The following is a 25,000-nucleotide window of genomic DNA, read 5'->3' as shown; positions in this document are numbered from 1 at the left end:
CGCACAAGCCTAGGAACACCATCCCAACTGTGCTGTATGGGGGCGGCAGCATCATGTTGTGGGGCTGTTTTGCTGCAGGAGGGACTGGTCCACTTCACAGCATAGATGGCATCATGAAGAAAGAACATTATGGAGAAATACTGAAGCAACATCTCAAGACATCAGCCAGAACACTACAACTTGGGGTCATGGTTTGTTTGGAAGACTCATTTGTGGCCAAGCATTCTGCCAAATTAGTGAAAATGTGCTTTAAGGACAACAGAGTGAATGTTTTGGAGTGGCCATCACAAAGCCCTGATCTCAATCCTATAGAGAATCTGTGTGCAGAGTTGAAAAAGCTTGTGCGAGCAAGACAAATCTGACTCAGTTACAGAAACTCTGTCAGGAGGAATGGGCCAAAATTCCTGCAAACTATTGTGAGAAGCTTGTGGAAGGAGACCCAAAACATTTGACCAAAGTTATACAGTTTAAAAGCAAAGCTAAAAAATACCAAGGAAATGTGTGTAAACTTTTGACTGCGCAGAAATTAATAAAAAATCTTAATCTCTCTTATTATTCTGATATTAAGCAAATGTAGATAATTTAGGTAATCCTGACAGACCTAAAATAGTAAATGTTTAGTTATATACCATCAGACATTTATTAAAAAATGGTTTTGTTCCTTTTTTTAGAGTGTATGTAAACTTCTGCTTTTTAAGAAACTGACTGATTCTGTGCTATAGGGTCAGTACGAGTGTTGAATCCTGATCAGATAATGTATAATATCCGTCTGACCGCTGTGCTCTTGACCAGCAGATCCTCCGTTTGTCTTCTATTACTGATATCAGACACAAACACTGCTCATCCTGATGGTGTGTGTGCACAAATTAAATATGAATGTAGTTTGGAGGACGCTCTGATCCTCTCACAATCGCTTTATAATGCCTCTGATTTAATATCTGAGGTCAGAGATGCTCGCCGGACGCACAATAACCCTGTTTACTGAGAGAGGGAAAACCAGAAAAGAGATATTGTCAATTAAAGTGACAGATTATGGGTGTCTAATTTAAATCGCTGGTTACTAAGAATTGCTTTTTTAATGGGGTTATGTGTAGGAAATTTCATGCATTATTCACTTTCTGTTGCTTGTGTGTGACAGAAGTTTACACATGAGGCCTTTTCAAACATAATCCGGTCGTCTTTTTTTATAGGAAAGAAAACAGGTTTAATGGTGGCACGGTGGCTCAGTGGTTAGTACTGTCGCCTCTCAGCAAGTACTGGTTCGAGTTTTCATTTCAGCTCGGCCAGTTATCATTTCTGTGTGGAGTTTGCATGTTCTCCCTGTGTTGGCGTGTGTTTCCTCCGGGGGCTTCAGTTTCCCCCGCAGTCCAAACACATGCGCTATGGGGGAATTGATTAACTGGCCGTAGGGTATGTGTGTGATTGAGTGTGTATGGGTGTTTCCCAGTATTGGGTTGCAGCTGGAAGGGCATCCGCTGTGTAAAACATTTGCTGGATAAGTTGGTGGTTCATTCCGCTGTGGCAAGCTCTGATGAATAAAGGAAGTTAGCCGACAGAAAATGAATGAAAACTGGTTAAATTCTTCACTGATAGAGAAAATTAGCTCTGAAATCTAAATGGTGCAGCACTGCATGCTCATTTCTGCTTGCTTTAAGTGTATCTGCATCTGCTTGCGCATGCATTGTGGCAGGAAATGGTTAAAAATGTTGCCTGCAAATTTATGCAAAACCAAAACAAGCTTAAATAAAATGCAAAATGCATGAGCGATGCAATAGATGTAGGTGCTGAAAATATCAACAGTGAACTCTGATGTGGTCACACACCAGTCCTAATTAAATTAAATTAAATTAAATTAAATTAAATTAAATTAAATTAAATTAAATTAAATTATTAAATTAAATTTTAATTTTAGTTTAAAATTTTAATTGGATTTTATAATTTTATAAAATTTTCTCAATTTTTATTCATCTATTTATTTTAGTTTTTTATTGTATTTACTTATATTGTATTTATTAATTGTTATATTTTTACTCATTTATTTATTTTCATTTGATTAATATTTTATTAAATATTTTAATCAATTTATTTTCATCTTACATGTTCAAAACGGTAAATTAAACCTTAATTAATTTAATTTCTTAATTTGTATGTATCTATTTATTTGTTTTTTTATTGTATTTAATTATAATTTATTAATTATTTATCTACTTAATTTTCATTTTTATCAATATTTTGTTAAATGTTTTAATCAGTTTTATCTTGGTAAAATGGTAAATTTAACCTTATTTAATTTCTTACATTTTATTAATCTATTAATTTTATTATTTTTTATTTATTTGATCTAATTATATATTTTAATATTTTATTTCTATTTATTTATTTTCAGCTTATTTTTAATTTATTAATGATTTAATAAATCTTGTAATCAATTTATTATTGTATTGCATGTTCAAAACTGTAAGTTTCACCTCATTTAATTTAACTTCCTAATTTTTACTAATCTATTTATTTGATGTTTTTATTGTATTTAGTTATATTTTATTTCTATTTATCTATTTTCAGCTTATTTTTTAATGTGTTCATATTTTATTATGTTTTAAGCAATTTATTTTTATCTTGCATGTCCAAAACTTTTCACAAAATAAAAGCAAAAACCCATGCTAACTTATTTCCAAAATGAAGACTGCTTCTACATTTAGCCAAAATCTTTAAAAACAAGAAGTGCACATTTTTGCTAAGCTAAACCGCAAGCTGTTTGCTGTCTTTATAGCTTGATTAACTTCACTGCATTTGCTTAAAACTCTCTAATTACTTTTTAATTATCTATTATATCAAATAAGTATATTTATATATAAAACAGAAATCTATAAATATCTATTTTGATGTCAAAAAAGGTGAATTTTAACCAAAAAATTGTATGTATTATCTATTTATTTTTGTGCTTCCTTTTTGGGAAAAATGCAACAAGATTTTCACACCTGGATTTGGGAATCCTCATTGCAGATCCTCTCCACTTCTGCCAGGATGGACAATAAACATTGGTGGAGAGCCATTTTTAGGTTTCTCTAGAGATGCTCAATTGGGTTCAAATCAGGGCTCTGGCTGGGCAGAGTTTTGTTATTCAAAATGAAAACAATTTTATTAAATTATTATTTAAACTAACATGACAAAGCTATTAGCAGCTCTTTGTTAAAAGTCACTTGTTAAATTTAAAGTTATTTAACCACAACATGTGAAGCAGAGGTCCAATATGCAAATCGACGTACAGAAACACTTGTGTTTAATAATGAGATGCACACAACTGATTACAGATATTTTAACTATGCGTAATTATATATAATAAACAACACTAAAAAGACACTAATCAGCTGGTGAGCTCTGTGAAATGATTGTCTAACATTGTCTAATAGTTATAAGTAACTGAAAAGGTTTTTCAGGACAGGAAAAATCAAAAGATGAGTCTCTCTTCTGACACATGAAACCGATGATTATAATGTTCAGAATAATCCAGAAACAGACACTCGATTTTGTCTCACACTGACATATAGTCAATACACTCATAACAGTGTGATTTTAATGAGCTCACTTGTTAACATGATGTTTGTGAATCACGGAGCTCGTGCAAACAAATATATCCATATGGCTATGATCAGACAATTAATTGCATATTCCTGTTCTCCAGTTGCTCCTTTCACTCCTGCTGCTGCTGCTGCTGATGATGATGATGAATCTTCTCACCTGAAGGAAACAAACCAAACTTCATATATTTGTTAACAGCACACAAAATAAAACGCCCCGTGCTGCTTAGTTGATTTATTTATGTAATGTTGGCATGCATTATAATGTACCTGGGTTGACCTTTAAGTCTTTCCATTGTGTTGAGTAAAATGTAGGCCATGCTTGACCCGTCTATAGCTCTCGGCTGTATTTGTATTGATTTTTCATGAAACTAATGCACAGGTCATACATTTATTATATAAGAGGAAACAACACTGATGTTTTTATTATAAGTCTACCATTGTGCGCTGTTACATTTATGCTACTGTTTTTTGTATTTTGAAATACAGCCAAAATAAATACAAAAATAAATAAATACTATAGATATTGTGCAAGTTGAAGGACTACATATCCAAAAACTAAACTAATGAAAACAATGTCTTTATTAATATTTGTGTATTTCATTCATTCATTAATTTTCCTTCAGCTTAGTACCTTATTTATCAGGGGTCACCACAGCAGAATGAACCGCCAACTATTACAGCAGATGTTGAGTCTTTGTGTTTGTCGATATTTCCTTATCATTTTACTTTATTTTATTTTATTAAAATACCTTTGCTTAATTGTATTATTATATTTAATTAAATTTTGTATCTTAATTGTTACTTTTTTATTTTAAGCACTAGAAATTATTCATTGGCAGCAGAAAAAGAAAAAGTTCAGTCCTATAATTTTTTGTTTTATTCATTCATTTTTCTTCAGCTTACAACTATTCCAGGATATTTGTTTTACACATGATGCCCTTTCAGCTGCAACCCAGTACTGGGAAACAGTATTTGTGTTATATATATAATTTTAAATAATTTTATTTAAATATATTTTCTTAATGTTATTACTACACTGTAAAACTCTAAAAGTTAAGGTAACTCCGATCATTTGAGCAAACTGATTACAAAAAACGTTCAAGTTTAAAACCTAATCCTAATGAATACTGTGAAATTAATCTATCTGAGTACACGAAGCCATTTGTGCACAGTAAAATCCATAATTGAAGAGAACTCAAATCAACTAAGGACTGTAAAACCCAATAAGTTAAGGCAACTCAAACCGTTTGAGGAAACTGATTGCTACAAACCATTTGAGTTAAAACTAATCTATATGAGTACTGTGAACTTACACTATTTAAGATGAAGTAATGAGGTGTTTAATTAACTCATTACCTTCAACACTGAGTTCAAAACTCTTTTCACATGAGTACAATTAACTTTCAGTCAATTTTGAGTTAACTACACTCATTTCATTTGATAAAGTTGACTGTTGGGTTTTACAGTGTATATTATTTATTTATTTATTTATTTATTTATTTATTTATTTATTTATTTATTTATTTATATATACTTTGTTTAATGTTTTAATCAATTAATTTCTTATCTTCCATGTTCAAAATAGACAGTTCTCACAAATTGAAAGTAAAAAACTAACGCTAATTTTTGTTTGAATACATTCAGCCCAAACCTCTAAAAACATAAAGTGATTTGCGATTTTTATTCATCTATTTATTTTATGTCTCTATTGTATTTAATAAAATTTTTTAATTTGATATTTTAATTCTATCAATCTACAAAAAAAATAATAATAAAATAAACAAATATATATATATATATATATATATATATATATATATATATATATATATATATATATATATATATATATATATATATATATAAATGTGTGTATTTGCTCATTCAATCTACAAATTTAAAATGAGCTGAAACAACACAATTCTTGAGATTTTATTAGGACAACTTAATTTTTTTATGTTCAATTCACAAACGTTTTTTTTAGATTAACTTAATCAATTTGTGTTGAAACAACATGAATGAATTGTGTTTCACCCTGCATGTTTCCATTGTATTTATTTTTATCTTGTTGTTATTTTTTTTTATATTTTATTTAATGTTTTAACCATTTTATTTTTATCGTGCATGTCCAAAAACAGACACCACACAAAATGAAAGCAAAAATTCCTCCTAAATTTTTCTAAAATTAAGACTCAATGCATTCAGCCCAAACCTCTAAAAACATGAAGTGATTTGTACATTTTTAAGAGATTATTGCACTTTTTAAGACAATATTGGCAGATTAGATGGCATTGCTTAGCTAAACTGCAAACTGTTTGCTGTCTTTATTACTTGACTGTTTCCATACTGTATATATAAACATATTCCATTAATGTAATATGTAATAATAATAATCCATTAATAATTTAATTGCTTTATTCACGTCTTTATTTATTTATTTTTGGTTAAAATTCACCTATTGCTTTTTATATTTCTTTTATATCTAATAGAAATTTGAATATATAGAGATCTATAAAAGGTTTGAATCCCTGCTGGCTCAGTTGGTGTTTCTGGAGTTTGCATGTTCTCTCCGTGTTGGCGTGGGTTTCCTCCGGGTGCTCCGGTTTCCCCCACAGTCCAAAAACATGCGCTATTGGGGAATTGATCAAATTAACAGGCCGTAGTGTTTGAATGTAAATGCAAGAGTGTATAAGGCCCAATCCCAATTCTACCCCTTAGCCCTTCCCCTTCCCAATTCTCTTTCGCTTGAAGGTGTAGGGCTATGGGAAAGGGGTGAATGCCCCTTTGAACGAACATTTTTTAGGACCACATTTGAAACCAAGGGGTAAGAAAATTTCCCAGAATACACCAGCCACAACGGCAGGTAGTTACACCCGGAAGTCAGGAGATCCGCAAATTAGTATTTTTTTGTCATTATTACGACTTTTTACAACAAAAAAAAAAACTTTTTAGAATATTCATAACCTTGTTTATGTTTTACTGTCATACTTAAAAAAAAAACGATCTATGCAATCTATGATTTTAGTCACTTTCTAACAACCTAAAATCAACCAAATATCAACGTTCATTGACGTCGCTATTGGAAATCAAAATAACATTATCCTTAGAAGCTGGCTAAACGTTGCCTTTTGGTCACCTGACATCACCACCTAAATCTAACCTAATATTAACATCCTATGATGTTGTGTGCCAGCTTGGCAGCAACTAAATGCACTACAGAACGTTACGTTTACACACACATGCACACATTACATGTAAATGCATCAACTTTCCATGGTGTACTCACTACACTTGAAAGCTCTACTTTTTACTCATACTTTGAGTAATATTTACAACAGATACTTTTACTCTGCTTGCACTACATTTTTAGGCAAGTATTAGTACTTTTACTTGAATATGATTTTTCAGTACTCTTTCCACCACTGCTGAAAACATAATTTATGCCTTCAGTGATTTCCTGAAGATAAATGAGTTATATCACATATGAGCACTGGTGAGAGGCGTGCATTGCGCCCCACCAGTGCTGATATACAGCCATAGCACACTGCTACGAGTGTGATATTGCGTTTATACAACAGTTTGACGGCACAATCTTGTACATGAAAATTAAAAACTAGAGTCTAAAAGAGTCTAAATCCCTTTTGTAAAACTAGTCTAAAAGAATCTAAAACCCTTTTGTATGAGGAACTACTTTCTTACGCCATTCATTCACATCTGCAGCTGACGTCAGAACAGCAGAAGCCGTTACTAATTCACCAACGTCACTTTAGAGCTAGTGTTTGAAAGATTCTCTATAGCATAATGTGAAGCGGCACTCCTGGTGGGTGACCTCCTTAAGGTGATGACAAAACAGCAAATTTTGCTCACGTTTTAAGATTATAAGGCTGAACGTGACATGAAATGCCATCAGTCTACAGAGATTTCTCACCAGACTGCTGTTGTGTTTGCGATAAGGAGGGACAAGGCTGAATCCAGCTTCTTATTCGCAGATTCTTATTGACTCTCTCCGGTCCACCTTAAAAACCATGAGGCTTCCGTTTTTCAGCTTCGTATTCGTGCTCAACAAATCACACTAAGCAAGGGCTTATTATGCGGTTATTATATGCTATCTTGTGGAATGAAAACATCAACCTTCTTTGGCCGCAGACGAGCTCTTAGATATTGTAAATATTTTAAAATAGGCACTATTCTTACAAATAAACTGCATAGTTGCAATCGAAACAACCACATTCTCAATTAAAAAAGCCTCAAAAGTACATTTTGTTGTCTAACAACAGTAAAATTTGTCAATTTCTCTACTTGTTGCTTGCTCAGTAATACACAGAGGTGAAGGGTGAAGAGGCCTTTGTGTGATTTTACTGGCAAAATATTGCACGGCTATCACCCAATCAGATTCAAGAACCAGACAGAACTGTTGTATAAATGCCAATAATTAACACAACTGGAATAACTACAACAGTCACCATCGTCTGATCTCATATGAATAGCAATGACATATGATGACGCTAGGTAGTAGGTAGTGCTGTCGCCTCACAGCAAGAAGGTTGCCGGGTCGCTGGTTCGAACCTCGGCTCAGTTGGCGTTTCTGTATGGAGTTTGCATGTTCTCCCTGCCTTCAGGTGGGTTTCCCCCGGGTGCTCCGGTTTCCCCCACAGTCCAAAGACATGCGGTACAGGTGAATTAGGTAGGCTAAATTGTTCGTAGTGTATGAGTGTGTGTGTGAATGTGTGTGTGCATGTTTCCCAGAGATGGGTTGTGGCTGGAAGAGCATCCGCTGTGTAAAAACTTGCTGGATAAGTTGGCGGTTCATTCCGCTGTGGCGACCCCGGATTAATAAAGGGACTAAGCCGACAAGAAAATGAATGAATGAATATGATGACGTGTGCAGGTGCTGTACTGCTGCCCCAATTCGTAGGGGTAAATTTTGAAGCCCTTCCCCTTTACCCTTGGTTTTAAGGGACAAGGGGAAGGGGAAGGGGTACAAAAACAGAAATGGGCCTAAGAGTTTACCAGTGTTAAGTTTGGGCTGGAAGGGCAGCCATTGCGTAAAACCTATGCTGGATAAATTGGTGGTTCATTCTGTTGTGGTGACCCCAGATTAATAAAGGGACTAAACCGAAAAGAAAATGAATGAATGAATGAATGAATGAATGAATGAAAACCATCTAGAGGTGTTTTTCACAGCATCAACCGTATACCTATCCTTCAGAAAGCTTTTATACAACATATAATACAAACCCTGCACTTCACAAGAACAAAACTCCTGCTGAGAGCAGAGGAAAAGCACATCTATAATCTTCTTAGTCTATGCTGACATTATCTTCAGCAGCTCAAACACTCTAATGACTAATGGACAGACGGCTGCTTCTCACTCAGGGCTGCTGTTTATGCTAATGAGGGAGAGATGGGCACTAGTGGGCGGGGCTTTCCTCCTCTGATGACATGTACAAAGGCAGAATGTCAATCAAAGAGTTTCATTCATCAAGTCTTATTATAACAAACACAATTATTCATGTTGACCATTAGAGGCTGGAGATATTCACACACTGCTGACACACAACTGTGTTTAAACCCCTTATACACTGAAAAAAAAATATTAAAGGATGATTCCTTGAATTTACTAAAATATTTTAAGTGGATGTAAACAATTTGTTTGGGGTGGATTTAAACAAACAAAGTTAAACATTTCTTAATTTATTTGTTTGCTTAAATTCAACACAAATAAATTGTTCTCAACAATTTTGTAGACAACATTTTGTTTTTAGTGTAGAAGTGATTTCTGCATAATAGCTCCCTTTCAAGTTTGGCTTTAACAGTTTCTTTGAATCATAATCATAATCTGTGCACAGAATTTTAATGTTTGTCGATTTTTTTTCCAAGCTCTAAACCACCTTGAGATGTTTTTCACACCTATTTTCCAGAAACCTTTATACAACATATATTACAAACCCTGCACTTCACAATAACAAAACTCCTGCTGGGAGCAGAGGAAAAGCACGCATTTATCCTGATGGCATTATCTTAGAGGACGCACCGTATATATGTTTGCATTTAAAGAGTGTTTTTTATGATGATGATGATGATGATGAGGGTGTTTCTGGATGCTCAGATCTTACAGGACAAACAGCAGGAGCAGAAAATCACATTACGGCTAAACTCCAGGACAGCGGTGCGTATTATTCGCCTCCAGCTGATGCTCCGCTGGACGGAAATTGCTGCACAATTGACTTGAGCTCAAGCCGCCAGCTCTGCCCTTCAGAAAAGTGCTTTATTGTGTACAATGATTGGATAAAATGACATAAAACCACCCTACAGGAATAGAGTGTTTTTATGACGTGCCATCAGGCGGCCATATTGGAGAGGAGAATGTAAACAGCGCCACTAAACCGACTGAAACTTGCATACAGCTGGGGAAATCAGTATTGAACACATCATGCTTTTTGTTTTCCTGGGGATAACATTTCTGAAGGAGCTGTTGAGATGGAATTGAAGCAGATTTGGGTAAAAACACAAGCAATACAAACATAAACATAAAACAAAACCAATCTGACAAATGAAAGTGAACAAATCTGAAAAAGAAAGTGCTGAACTACTGAAATGTGTTTAATACTTTATATAAACGGCTGGCAGCTTTAAGACGCCTCTCATATGGAGAATGACAGCTCATGCATTGCTCAGGTGTGAGTCTCTCACAGACTTCAACAGAGTGTTTAAATCTTGATGCTTCTGTGGGTCTCGTCTATCAAATCTGAGCTTTATTCTGTATTCTCTATTGGATTCGGCTCAGGTGATTGGCTGGGCCATTCTACAGCTTGATTTTCTTTCTCTGAAAGCATCCGAGAGTCTCCTTGGCTGTGTTTTAGATCATTGTCTTGCTGAAATGTCCACCCTGGTTTCATCTTCATCCTCCTGCGAGTGTAGATGTTGGACTGAAGCAGCTGATGTTCATTTACACTGAGGAAGGGCAGAGGGTTACCGAAAAACCACTGAGAGTTTTCAGCTTCTCTCTGGGCTTTCACTGCCCAGCTACACCTCCCTTTCTTCATGTGTTCAATTTTTCCCTAAATCATTTCATTTTTTTGCACAGAACTTCATTTGTAAACTAATTAGATTTGTTTTCTTTGCATATATGGATTTCTTTGGTTGTTACCAACATCTGATGAAACGTTTAAAGTCAATGGCAGCTTTAGAGATATGTTTTCTGAGAAAAATGGCGTCGTCTCATCTCATCTCATCTCATTTTCGTTCGCTTATCCAGGGCTGGGTTGTGGGGGTGGAGAAAACTTCAGACTTTTCTCTCCAAGACATTTCCTCCAGCTCCTCCGGGAGGATCTCGAGAAGTTCCCAGGCCAGCTGAGAGACAAAGTCCCTCAGTGTGTCCTGGGTCTTCCCTTTAGCCTCCTCCCAGTGGGACATACCTGGAACACCTCCCTAGGTAGGGGTCAAAAGGGCATCTGAAACAGATGCTCAAACCACCTCAGCTGATTTCTCTCCATGTGAGGGATCAGCGGCTCTACTCCGAGCTCCTTCCGGGTGACAGAGCTCCTCACCCTATCCATAAGGGTGCACCCTGCCACCCTGCGAAGGAAACATTTCGGCCGCTTGTATCCGAGATCTTGTCCTTTCGGTCATGACCCAAACCTCATGAGCATAGGTGAGAGTAGGAACGTAGATTGACTAGTAAATCAAGAGCTTTGCCTTTCATCTCAGCTCCTTCTTTACCACAATGGACCAGTACATGGACCGCATTACTGCTGCTGCTGCACCAATCCGCCTGTCAATTTCACGTTCCATCCTTCCCTCACTCATGAACAAAACCCCAAGATACTTGAACTCCTCCACCTGGGGTAAGGACTTTCCTTCAATCTGGAGATGGCAAACCACATTTTTCCGATTTTGGTCTCAAACTTGAAGGTGCTGATTCTCATCCCAGCCGCGTCACTCTCGGCAGCAACCCGCCCCATGCAGTGCATGCTGAAGGTCCGTGCTCGATGAAGCCAACAGAACAACATGTGTTCAATACATATTTTCCCCACTGTATTATGGATGATTACTGATGCTGAAAATGATTTTGTGCTGTATTGATTCGGACTTAAAGATGTAATATATATTTATAGCACTTTAGACTGACAAAAGTAATAAGAAATCAATCAGAAGAGAGAAAATAGTGCCAAAGACAGGCCAAAATAAAACAGGATTTCATGTTCAACATTCATGTTTTCTCTTATCATTTCTAGTCAAGAAAGTTAAATATTAAGCTAACATCTTCATTTATTACTAATAAAGTTAAGTTGTAGCTTATATTGTCAGAGTTACTATTAAAAAAAGCCTTTTCTCGCTGTTTACAAATGAGACTTCACTGTAAAGTGTTATCAAGCGCATTTGATCATTTATTCATTCATTTTCCTTCAGCTTAGTCACTATTTCAGAGCTCACCACAGTGGAATGAACCGTCAACTATTCCCGAATAAGGTTTACACAGCAGATGGCCTTCAAGGCAGTGCTGGGAAACACCCACTCATTTTTACACACATACTGTGTCCAATTTAGTTCATCAATTCCCCTACAGCGCATGTGTTAGGCCAAACTGAAGCACCCAGAGGAAACCCACACCAACACAATGAGAACATACAAACTCCACGCAGAAACACCAACTGACCTGGCAGGGATTTGAACCAGTGACCTTTTTGTTGTGAGGCGACAGTGTTAACCACTGAGCCACCATGATGGCCATTTTGTCATATATATATATGACAAACGTTTGTTTATATATATATATATATATATATATATATATATATATATATATATATATATATATATATATATATATATATATATATATATATATATATATATATATATATATATATATATATATATATATATATATATACTAAGTGTTTTTTTTTTTTTTTTGCTAGCAGTTAAAGTAACCCCTTTTTGCAGCCTATAGGCCAATATTGTGATACTGTCATGATTCAACAATTATTCCCAAAAAGGAAAGTATACTGAATATTCACAAGCCTAATGCAGTAAACGAATCTATTGTCATGAATTCCAACAGATTATGGTAGAAATCTGTCAGTAAGGCCACTCGTACAGGAAATTAAGCAACAATAAATAAATAAATTAGTGCTGGACAAACATTAATCACAATAAATCGCATCCAAAATAAAAGTTTGCGTGCTGTGTATATTTATTCTTTATATATAAACACACAAATGATTTATTTGGGCCACGCAGTGGCGCAGTAGATAGTGTTATTGCTTCACAGCAAGAAGGTCGCTGGTTCAAGCTTCAGCTGTGCAAGTTGGCGTTTCTGTGTGGAGTTTGTATGAGTTTCCTCCGGGTGCTCCGGTTTCCCCCACAGTCCGAAGACATGCGGTACAGGTGAATTGGGTAGGCTAAATTGTCCATAGTGTATGAGTGTGTGTGGATGTTTCCCAATGATGAGTTGCGGCTGGAAGGGCATCCACTGTGTGAAACATGTGCTGGATATGTTGGCAGTTCATTCTGCTGTGGCAACCCTGGAATGATAAAGAGACTAAGCCGAAAAGAAAATGGATGAATGAATTATATATTGAAATTTTACGCTCAAAAAGAAAAGTTGCTTGTTCAAACTACGTATTTAAAATGAGCTGAATCAACACAATTATTTCCTATTGGGGGACAAATTTGTTGTTTTATGTTCAATCCACTTTGAAACATTCTTTCATTTTCTTGTCTGCTTAGTCCCTTTATTAATCTAGGGTCGCCACAGCGGAATGAACCGCCAACTTATCCAGCAAGTTTTTACACAACGGATGCCCTTCCAGCCGCAACCTATCTGTGGGAAACATCCACACACACATTCACACACACACTCATACACTACGGACAATTTAGCCTACCCAATTCACCTGTACCGCATGTCCGGAGCACCAGGAGGAAACCCACGCGAACGCAGGGAGAACATGCAAACTCCACACTGAAACGCCAACTGAGCCGAGGATCGAACCAACGACCCAGCGACCTTCTTGCTGTGAGGCGACAGCACTACCCACTGCGCCACTGCTTCGCCCCACTTTGAAACAATTACGTTAATTTAATCAGTTTGTGGTTGGACAACATGAAGGAATTGTGTGGAGCACAGCATCTTTTACAGTTTAACAAATATTTTTTTTGTTTCTATGCTTGTTTTTACATCACATATACATAATAAATATATGAAATACACACATACCGGCCACTTTATTAGGTACACCTTACTGGTACCGAGTTGGACCCTCTTTTGCTTTCAGAACTGCCTTAATCCTTCATGGCACATATGCAACAAGGCACTGGAAATATTCCTCAGAGATTTTGCTCCATATTGACATGATAGCATCACACAGTTGCTGCAGATCTGTCGGCCGCACATCCATGATGCCAATCTCTATGCTGTTGGATTGAGCTCTGGTGACTGTGGAGGCCATTTGAGTACAGTGAACTCGTCGTCATGTTCCAGAAACCAGTCTGAGATGATTGAGCTTTATGACATGGTGCGTTATCCTGCTGGAAGTAGCCATCAGAAGATGGAGACACTGTGCTCATAAAGGGATGGACATGGTCAGCAGCAATACTCAGGTGGGCTGTGGCGTTGACACCATGCTCAATTGGTACTAATGGACCTAAAGTGTGGCAAAAAATCTCCCCCACACCATTACACCACCACCACCAGCCTGAACCGCTGATACAAGGCAGGATGGATCCATGCTTTCATGTTGTTGACGGCAAATTCTGACCAGAACATCTGAATGTGGCAGCAGAAATGGAGACTCATCAGACAAGGCAATGTTTCTCCAATCTTCTATAGACCTGTTTGAATAGCAGCCTCAGTTCCCTAAGAACTGCCGCTCACTGGATATCTTCTCTTTTTTGGTCTCTGTAAACCCTAGAGATGGTTGTGCATGAAAATCCCAGTAGATCAGCAGTTTCTGAAATACTCTGAGCAGCCTGTCTGGCACCAACAACCATGCCACATTCAAAGTCACCCAGAATCCCCTTTATTCCCCATTCTGATGCTCAGTTTGAACTGCAGCAGATCGTCTTGACCATGTCTACATGCCTAAATGCATTGAGTTACTGTCATGTGATTGGCTGTTCAGAAATTTGCGTTAACGAGCAGTTGGTCAGGTGTACCTAATAAAGTGGCCGGTGAGCCCACAGTACATGTCATTTCAAAACAAGCTTTTATTTTGGCAGCATTAATCTCGATTAATCTTCATCCAGCACTAAACTGAATAAAACTGCAAAGGCTCTATACAAGCGAACGCCCATCCACTTTACTGAACTAAAAGCCAGCATCATTTCCCTTACTGCTTTTATCTTTACGGGACATTTTAAAGATCAAAACAGCTCTATATATGTTTACTGGAACACAACTTTAATCAGTTATACTCTTGGTGATCAATATGAGCATTTTGTGCGTCTCTCTTTCATCAAGCGGATCAGATTCTCCATGTTATTTCATGATTGGCTGATTGAAATAATGTGGCTTTTATTGAAAGGCGACGTTCGGCAGCAGATCAATGTGAACGCATTGATCGTGTTTTGCATTAGATGTGTCTCAGTGAGCGGATATTTCATTCACAGTGCTGTTTGACATGAGCATCTGATTGTCTGAACTCAACAAAGCGTGGATTTACTTTTGCTGAAATTCAAGAGTGTGCTTGAACAAAAGCTTTAAGGGGAAACTGTTCAGGGTTTTGAGCTGGTTAACAATGTTTGAGGAATCAGCTTGATAAAAACAATAAAAATAAATATGAATAAAAATATTATAAAAGTAAAATATTGTATATATATATATATATATATATATATATATATATATATATATATATATATATATATATATATATATATATATATATATATATATATATATATATATATATATATATATAGCGACTAAGCAGCAAAAAAGAAAATGAATGAATGTATCTTCATCATCATCATCATTATTATTTATTTTATCATTTAATTTATATATATATATATATATATATATATATATATATATATATATATATATATATATATATATATATAAATTAAATGATAAAATAAATAATAATAATGATGATGATGATGAAGATACATTCATTCATTTTCTTTTTTGCGGCTTAGTCCCTTTATTAATCAGGGGTCACCACAGCGGAATGAACCGCCAACTATTCCAGCATATGTTTTACGCAGCGGATGCCCTTCTAGCTGCAACCCATCACTAGGAAACACCCATACACACTAATTACAACAGATACACTACGGACAATTTACCCTACCCAATTCACCTGTACCACATGTGTTTGGACTGTGGTGGAAACTAGAGCACCCGGAGGAAACCCACGCCAACACAGGGAGAACATGCAAACTCCACACAGAAACGCCAACTGACCCAGCCGAGGCTCGAACCAACAACATTCTTGCTGTTAGGTGATCGTGCTACTCACTGGGGCACCGTGACTCCCATGATGAAGATGATGATAATAATATGAATAATATTATTATTAATAATAATAATAATAATAAAACAATAAGAAATAATATACATAATAATAATAGTAATTAAATAAAACAAATAAATTATAATAATATTACAATACATAACAAATAGTGTTTAAAAATTTCTGTAAATTACACAGTATTTAACTGTAAAATGAACTGTATTTTACTGTAGAACAGTCATACAGTATAGTACTGTACTATAAAGTTGCATTGTGGGAATTTTCCAATTGGTGCCATTAAAATACAGTTGTTTTTTTGTTTTTTTGCTGTAAATTTAAATACAGTATTCATACTGTAATTAGATTTACAGTAAGTTAATGGCGAACTGCTGCCAGTGAGTTACTGTAAATTCTACTGGAAAGTTTTTACAGTGTATAGCAAACTGTATATTAATTACTGTAGCTAATGTGTTACCACGGCAACTATAGAATCACCACAACAGATTATTTACTATAGTGGTTGTTTTACCATAGCAACTGTAGAATCATCAAAGCAGATTAATTGTTTTAGTTGTTGTGTTACCATAGCAAAAGTAGAATTACCACATCAGATTAATTGCTATAGTTGTTGTGTTACCATAGCAACTGTAGAATCAGCACAACAAATTAATTACTATAGCTGTTGTGTTACCATAGCAACTGTAGAATCTCCGCAACAAATTAATTACTGTTGATGTTGTGTTACCATAGCAATGTAGAGTCACCACAAGAGATTAATGACTATAGTTGTTGTGTTAGTGTTACCATAGCAACTGTAGAATCACCACTGTGAAATAATCAGCATAGCTGTTGTGTTAATATAGCAACTGTAAATCACCACAACAGATTAATTACTGTAGTTGTTGTGTTACCATAGCAACTGTAGAATCACCACAACAGATTAAATACTATATTTGTTGTGTTACTATAGCAACAGTAGAATCACCACAACAGATTAAATACTATACTTGTTGTGTTACCATAGCAACTGTAAAATTACCACAACAGAATAAATATTATACTTGTTGTGTTACCATAGCAACAGTAGAATCACCACAACAGAATAAATATTATACTTGTTGTGTTACCATAGCAACAGTAGAATCACCACAACAGAATAAATATTATACTTGTTGTGTTACCATAGCAACAGTAAAATCACCACAACAGATTAAATACTATACTTGTGTTACCATGGCAACTGCAGAATCACCACAATGGAATAATTACTACAGTTGTTGTGTTAGCATAGCAACTATAGAAGCACCACAGTGGAATAACTGAAGTACTTTGCTATAGAATGGATCAAAACCACTATAGCATGTACTATACTGTAAGTTACCACAGTAGATGTTAGAGGTTTTATGCTACTCTTCATAGATAAATTAATTCCTGCTGGTGTTGGAGATGTTCTCATGACTCTTGTCTAAATTCTCTGAGCTCATTAATGCAGAATAAAGTGGCGTGGCTTTGGAAATTGTTGAATTATTATTCAGGAGAGTCTTATGAAAGGAGAGTGCTTGTATTTCAGTCTCATCTCATTTTAATCATTCAGAATCAAACACTACAGACTGAGCACTATTACATTGATGAGGATTTTGCCTTTTTCTATTGTGGTAATAGAAATAGAAGATGGATCAAGGTGTTTCTCAACACAAACATGCTAAAAATAGACTTCATTTTTGTTTAGGCTATACACATTCATTGATTTTCTTTTCGGCTTAGTCCCTTTATTAATCTGGGGTCGCCACAGCAGAATGAACCGCCAACTTATCCAGCAGACGTTTTACGCAGCAGATGTCCTTCTAGCTGCAACCCATCTCTGGGAAACATCCATACACACTCATTCACTCTCATACACTAGAGACAATTTAGCCTACCCAATTCACCTGTACCGCATCTGTTTGGACTGTGGGGGAAACCGGAGCACCCGAAGGAAACCCACGCCAACACAGGGAGAACATGCAAACTCAACACAGAAACGCCAGCCGACCCAGCCGAGCTCAAACCAGCGTCCTTCTTGCTGTGAGGTGACAGCACTACCTACAGCGCCACAGCGTCGCCAGGCTATAAACATTCATCCTGTATTTCTTTAAATTCAGGGGGTGTAGTGTATGAGATGTACTGTATAAATAATTTAAAAATCAAACATAATTGGAGCATATTTTAGACATATTATTTGGCTTTTTATACTTCATAATCACACTGAAAATAAGACAAATCATAACAAATAATGACAAACATTTAAAAAATAAACAAAATACTAACTAACTAACTAACAAACAAACAAAATTACTTAAAAAATGTATTAATTTAATGAAATTAACAAATAAACAAACACATAAATAGCAGTATAAATATATAGTATAAACACTCTTTTTTTTCTCCTGGATTTAAAAAGGTTTTATTAAATTTTCTTTGGAAATCTGATTAAAAAACAATTTTTTTTTCAGTGTGTTGTTTTTTTAAACACATTTTTACCAATTTTTAAATGACATTTGTTGATTTAACAATTAGTAACAATATTTAAAAATGTGCACAATGTGTTTAATTAATAAGAGATTGATTTTACTGTTATTATTGCCGGCAACCAGCTCTCTGCAACTCTCACATGGTCGCCCACTGAAGCTAAGCAGGGCTGCGCCCGGAAGTGGTGTTAGTGAGGCCAGCAGCTCAACCTGCGGTCTGTGTGGGTCCTAACGCCCCAGTATAGTGACGGGGACTCTATACTGCTCAGTGAGCGCCGTCTTTCAGATGAGACGCTAAACCGAGGTCCCGACTCTCTGTGGTCGTTAAAAATCCCAGGATGTTCTTCGAAAAAGAGGAGGGGTTTAACCCTGGCATCCTGGCCAAATCTGCCCACCGGCCTCTGTGCATCATGGCCTCCTAACCATCCCCATATTCCTATTGGCTTCATCACTGTCTCCTCTCCACCAATCAGCTGGTGTGTGGTGTGCGGTCTGGCGCAAAATGGCTGCAGTCGTGCCATCCAGGTGGATGCTGCACACTGATGGTGGATGAGGAGATCCCCCCATTGTGTAAAGAGCTTTGAGTGCCCAGAAATGCGCTATATAAATGTAAGGAATTGTTATTATTATTATTATTATTATTATTATTAATTAGTATCAGAATCAAAGGTTCCCCATCTCATTTAATCAGTCTGCTTCATATTACATTAATAATGGATTCAGTTTACTGTAAATTTCAAATTTGTAGTATATTATTATTTAACTGAATGGAAAATGCCTGAAATGTACCTGAAATTCTGAAACTAGTCTCTCTTATATACAGTTAAAGTCAAAATTATGAGCCCTAAATATTTCCCAAACAATGTTTTGTTTTGTTTTTTCTCCATTTTCACCTGGGGATACTCATCCCAGGGTCCTCAGATTATGCGGAGTCACTAATTGGATCCAAGACCAGCGACGAGATGATCCCAAGGTGTCCAAAATCCGGGACCAGGCCGAATCCTGAGCTGCTGCTGCGCCGGTCATGGAGGAGTGGAGAGCATGAGTCTGATTCCAGTGACGCTCCAGGGACAGACGAGTCTTCGCTGAGGCCAGCTTCCAGCCTCCACCGCAGAGACTGCAGCTCGGCACAAGACTTTTGGCAAGCGGAGAAATTAAAATGGTCGAGCCGGACCGAAGTCTGGTTCTCTCAAGGTTTTTTTCTTCACTCTCCTATTGGTGAAGTTCTTTCCCTTTCCGATGTCGCCACTGCCTCGCATGGTTCTGGATCAGTAGAGCTACGCATCGATGAATTTGCTCTTCAGTGTTTGGACTCTCAGTAATGATTCAAACCATTCTGAACTGAGCTAAACTGAACTGAACTTAAACACTAAAAACTGAACTACACTGTTCCAGTTACTATGATCATTTATGTGAAGCTGCTTTGACACAATCTACATTGTAAAAGCGCTATACAAATAAAGCTGAATTGAATTTTACAAAAAAAAATTAAAATAAATTGGCGTTGTGATTATGCAACATATTTTGTCTAATATATCTAATATATATTTAATATATATAATATTATGCAACAGAATATTATTTGAAAATCGCAACATTTCAATATATTATCTTGGTCACATCTGTACCAAGGCACAAGTATGAACGTGATTTGGCTAACTGCGATACTATTACAATTACTGCTATGCATTAAACAGTCTCTGGTAGCAAAGTTAGATTGGTAATGGGATGTCTTATGATGAGTCTTTCTTCTTTGCGAGTTCGAATCCCATGTTTGAGTTCTGTTTATCTAGCCTGGTTTTTTAATTCTGTTTAAAATAAAATGGGAGGAAGACAGCCAGGGAGTTCTCGAGATCTACCTGAGCTTAAACTCCCCTCTCGCTTTGCGAACTGGTGGGAGCCCAGGGCTTGAGGATCCCTTGAGCTCAGGGCTCTCTCCAGGGACAGCTCGCCAAATAAGCATGTGATAAATCATCAGCTAAGTGTGAACTCTTGAAAGCCTATTAAGCCTTCACTTTAGGCTTAATACTAGTGTCTTGAAGAATAATGAGTCAAATATAATGTGCTGTCTTCATGGCAAAGACGAAAGAAATCAGAAATGAGCAGCAGTAATGCGGTCGATGTACCGGACCTTTGTGGTAAAGAAAGAGCTGAGCCGAAAGGCAAGGCTCTCGATTTACCGGTCAATCTACGTTCCTACTCTCACCTATGGTCATGAGCTTTTTGTCTTGATCAAAAGGACAAGATCTCAGATACAAGCGGCTGAAATGAGTTTCCTTCGAATGGTGGCAGGGCGCACTCTTATAGATCGGGTGAGAATCTCTGACACGAGGGAGGAGATCGGAGTAGATCCCCTGCTCCCCCACATCGAGAGAAGTCAGCTAAGGTGACTTGGGCATCTTTTACAGATTCCTCCTGGACGTCTACCTAGGGAGGTTTTCCAGGCATTTCCCACCGGGAGGAGGCCTCGGAGAAGACCCATAACATGCTGGAGGGACTATGTCTCACGGCTGGCCTAGGAACGCCTTGGGATCCCCCTGGAGGAGCTGGAGGAAGTGTCTGGGGAGAGGGAAGTCTGGGGTTCTCTCCTAAAGCCTGGTTTATACTTCTGCGTCAAGTGACCGGCGTAACCCACGGCGCATGCAATGCGCGTAGCTGTGCATTTATACATTGCGCGCTGTCTCTGTTGCTCTGCATTAACACGTCCGAAACGCTAGTTGGCAGTGAGGTGTTAATGTTACTCTGTGTTGAGTTTCTTCACCTGTGTTTTGTTCTTTCTGAACGCTTCCAGAATGTACAAGTGGCTCAAACTCGCTCATTTTGAGGCAGCAACCGGCAGACGTGCAACAACTTTAACTATGAGGAAAACACAAAACAAAATTTTCCATCCGGAGCTCCTTCACGGGACTCCACACTTGTAAACAATCGCTCCATCTGGCTTTCGCCGCTCGCACGGCTCTCGGTCCCGCCCAGACTAGTCAGCGCTACCAAGCCGACCAATTACAGAGCTTGTACTAAGCATGCAAATGCTATGCATATTTTGAGACGTGCACATCAGTGACGCCAACGGCCACGGCATAGGGCTGTGCGTCAATGGGCAGGCTGCGCCATAGCATTTGCATGCGCTTGATGGAGAAGTATAAATCAGCATTAAGACTGCTGCCTCCATGACTCGGCCCCGGAAAAGCGGCAGAAAATGAATGAATGAATGAATGAAAGATTAGAAATGTGTTAAAAGAAATCTGTTCTCTGTTAAACAGACATTGTGTAAAATATATACAGGCGGGCGAATAATTCTGGAATAATTCAACTGTATACAAAAGGATATATTGAGATTTCCTGTGCGTCCGGCAGACGTGTTTGATCCTGCTTCTGTTTGAGTTGTGATATTGTCAGTCTGACAGTGAATGAAGGCTCTTATTCTTCTGATGATGGAGTTTAATGGACATTATCAGACTATTAACACGGTAAACAGCTTCATTAATGCCACACACATAAAGCTGAAACTCAATCAGTGTTATGAAGCTCTTCATCTTGTGGAAAGAAAATGCAGTTATTTCCTCATAGACCACACCGGACTGCTGAGAGGAGCATTATCGAATTGATCTGAATGTGAAGCTGATATTGAGCTCATATTTCAGACTGTGTGTGTGTGTGTGTGTGTGTGTCATATATAAACACAATCACACTGACGGCTCATACAAACGCATCACACTGATCATAAACACATTCAGCGTCTCAGTCTATGGTCAGTGTGAGGCCTAAAGCGATGCACAAATCTTTCTTTTTCTGTGTTTCTGTCGGCTTTTCCACAACAAATATCACAGGTGTTCATAATCAAGACATGTTTACAAGAGCAGAAGACCAATCATTTTACTGATCCCCCTTAACCGCCCTCATCCCCCTTTCACTGTTCACTTTCACTTTCTTCTGCAAGTTCCCAACCCTCCTTATTTGTGTCCGCTCTTCTCGTTCGTCCGTGACACCCCTCCACCATCCAACCATCACCATATTTTCCACAAAATCCACACATGGGGCTGTCAGTGAAAGACCGCACACATACACAGCAAGGTTATAATAGTTAACGAAAACTAACGAAAAAACGGAAACTAAAATGTAAAATAATAGTCGTTAACTGAAATGAAAATAAAAACGAGAGTTTAAAAAAAAAAACTAGATCTAACTGAAACTGTATTGTGTACATACAAAACTAACTGAAACTAACTAAAATGATAGCAAAAACCTTCTTTGTTTTCGTATTTGTTAATATATTTAAGAAATAATCTTACTGTAAGCCTTTTAGAAGTAAATATAATCCGCGCTGCAGGTGTTTGTGTTTGACCCAATGACTGTTAAAAAATATGGACGACGCGACAGCACCTTTTCCCATTGAACGCCTTGAGGGCAAAACGCCTGCTTGACGGTCACAAACTGTCGCAAAAGACTGCTGAAATTGGAGCCTTGACATGCGCAGAAGGACTGTCTGATGGAGCCAGAGGAGGAGTCGAGCTTCCAACCAAACGCTTTATGTAAAATCAACCCCACCCCCAAACTTTTCAGCATGCGTTTGCTGTCATATCAACACAAATGGATGTAATAACGTTAAAAAATATGAGGGTTTTATATATTCAATCACGCCAGCTCCGGGCCGCAGTGCACATAACCTACTCGCGGCGTCGCCGGCTGATTCCTGCTCGCTCGGCCGCCGCATCTGGCTCGATTGACTCGGGCTGGAATCGGGCAGTGAGTCCAGGCATCCGGAGTAGGTCCAGCAGAGGTAGTCAGTCTGAGCTCTTAGGGATAAATCTCCGGCAGGCGAGAATCTAGCCGGAACTGGCCCGAATGTATTTTGCTATCTGGTTGGCTAGGCGTGTATCACCAAACTAATAAAGCCCGAAAAAAGCCCTGACCTTAGCGAATAAACAGTGTTCCACCAGGATCATGTATGTCAGAAACTGTAGTTTACTGCTGAACTCATTTTGTCATGGTAAAATATCACAGAAATCGAATAATAACACTTCAGTCTCCTGCCGAAGCTCAGACGGTCTGCTTTGAGAAACTGTCAATCACCGCTGTCAATTACGATGACACGCCCAGCATTAAATTACTGCTAAAACAAACTGTTTACAAAAATGAAGATCTGCACCTATTTCAGCACAATAACCAGTGCCTTAATCCACCAGAACCATCTTTCGGGACATTTTATTGCAAGTGTAATAAATTTTTTTTTATTTGGGCTCAATTCTCCTTCATTACACGGAGGAGGCGGGCTTTATGACTTGTACTGCAGCCAGCCCCCAGGGGGCGATCTAACGGCCGAGACCTTCACTTAAACGCAGGCTTGCGGCACACTTGGTTTGACCCTTTCGCACGTCAGAGTCTCCTGCCGCCATTGGCCAGATCGAGCCGGCTCTCCTCCAGTCATCCTCGCTGTTGCACCCGCGACAAAAACAACCAGTGGACATGACAGCAGCACGGCGACAGCATTAAATAAAGATACTTAAAAGTATTACTTTAACACGTTTGTGCCCAATAATGGGTTTTAGTTCTGTATCGCGTTCGCAAACAAATCTTTTTAACCGAATCTTCTAAGTGAACCGGTTGAACTAGTTCACCAAATCGAACTGAATCATTTGAAACGATTCGCGTCTCCAGTAAGCACTTATCCACCAACTACTTGCTTTATAACAAGCCTAATACCCACATCTGACTCTAAATAATCCAAAATATACTCTCATTCAGTTATTAAAACAGCAACGTTGCATTGAGAAGCGGTGAACCGATAATACTGCGCATGCGTGATTCATTGAACCAAACAAAAACCAGTACAGCGCTCAGCCTGCTGTGTGACTGAACTGAACCACTAAACTGGAACAACTGCAGCTTAAATGAGAGGATCTGATGAAAAACGTACGTTTATTTCATTACAGACAATCGTAATGGAATTTAAATAAGTGAATCATGATTTAGTTCCCTGCTGAAAAATCCAGCTTAAACCAGCCTAGGCTGGTTGGCTGGTTTTAGCTGGTCAACCAGGCTGGTTTTAGAGGGGTTTTGACCATTTCCAGGCTGGTTTCCAGCCATTTTCAGCCTGGTCTTAGCTGGTTAGGCTGGGAGATGACCAGCTAAAACCAGGCTTGACCAACCTAGCAGGCTGGGAGCCCAGCCAAAACCAGCTATGTCCAGCTTAAACCAGGCTGGTCAAGCTGGTTTTAGCTGGATTTAGCTGGTAATTTTCCAGCCTGACCAGCTAAGACCAGGCTGGAAATGGCTGGAAACCAGCCTGGAAGTGGCCAAAACCCCTCTAAAACCAGCCTTGTCAACCAGCTAAAACCAGTCAACCAGCCTAGGCTGGTTTAAGCTGGATTTTTTAGCAGGGTTGGGTTGCAAAACCTTACCGTAATACTTTTCTGATCATTTTATCTGACTGAAATTACTATTGCTG

General features: G+C 37.7%; 1 protein-coding gene across 1 annotated transcript in view; it reads right to left on the bottom strand.

Moving 5' to 3' along the window:
* The window catches only part of LOC147842497 (uncharacterized), a 118,057-nt gene that overhangs the window by 79,768 nt on the left and 13,289 nt on the right, over positions 1-25,000 (bottom strand). The gene's annotated exons all lie outside the window — the stretch shown is intronic.

Source organism: Danio rerio, chromosome 8 (genome assembly GCF_052040795.2).
Source record: "Danio rerio strain M-AB ecotype USA chromosome 8, GRCz13ab, whole genome shotgun sequence".
Taxonomy (NCBI): Eukaryota; Metazoa; Chordata; class Actinopteri; order Cypriniformes; family Danionidae; genus Danio; species Danio rerio.
The sequence above is the reverse complement of the archived record's forward strand: the minus strand, read 5'-3'. Positions and strand labels throughout refer to the sequence as shown.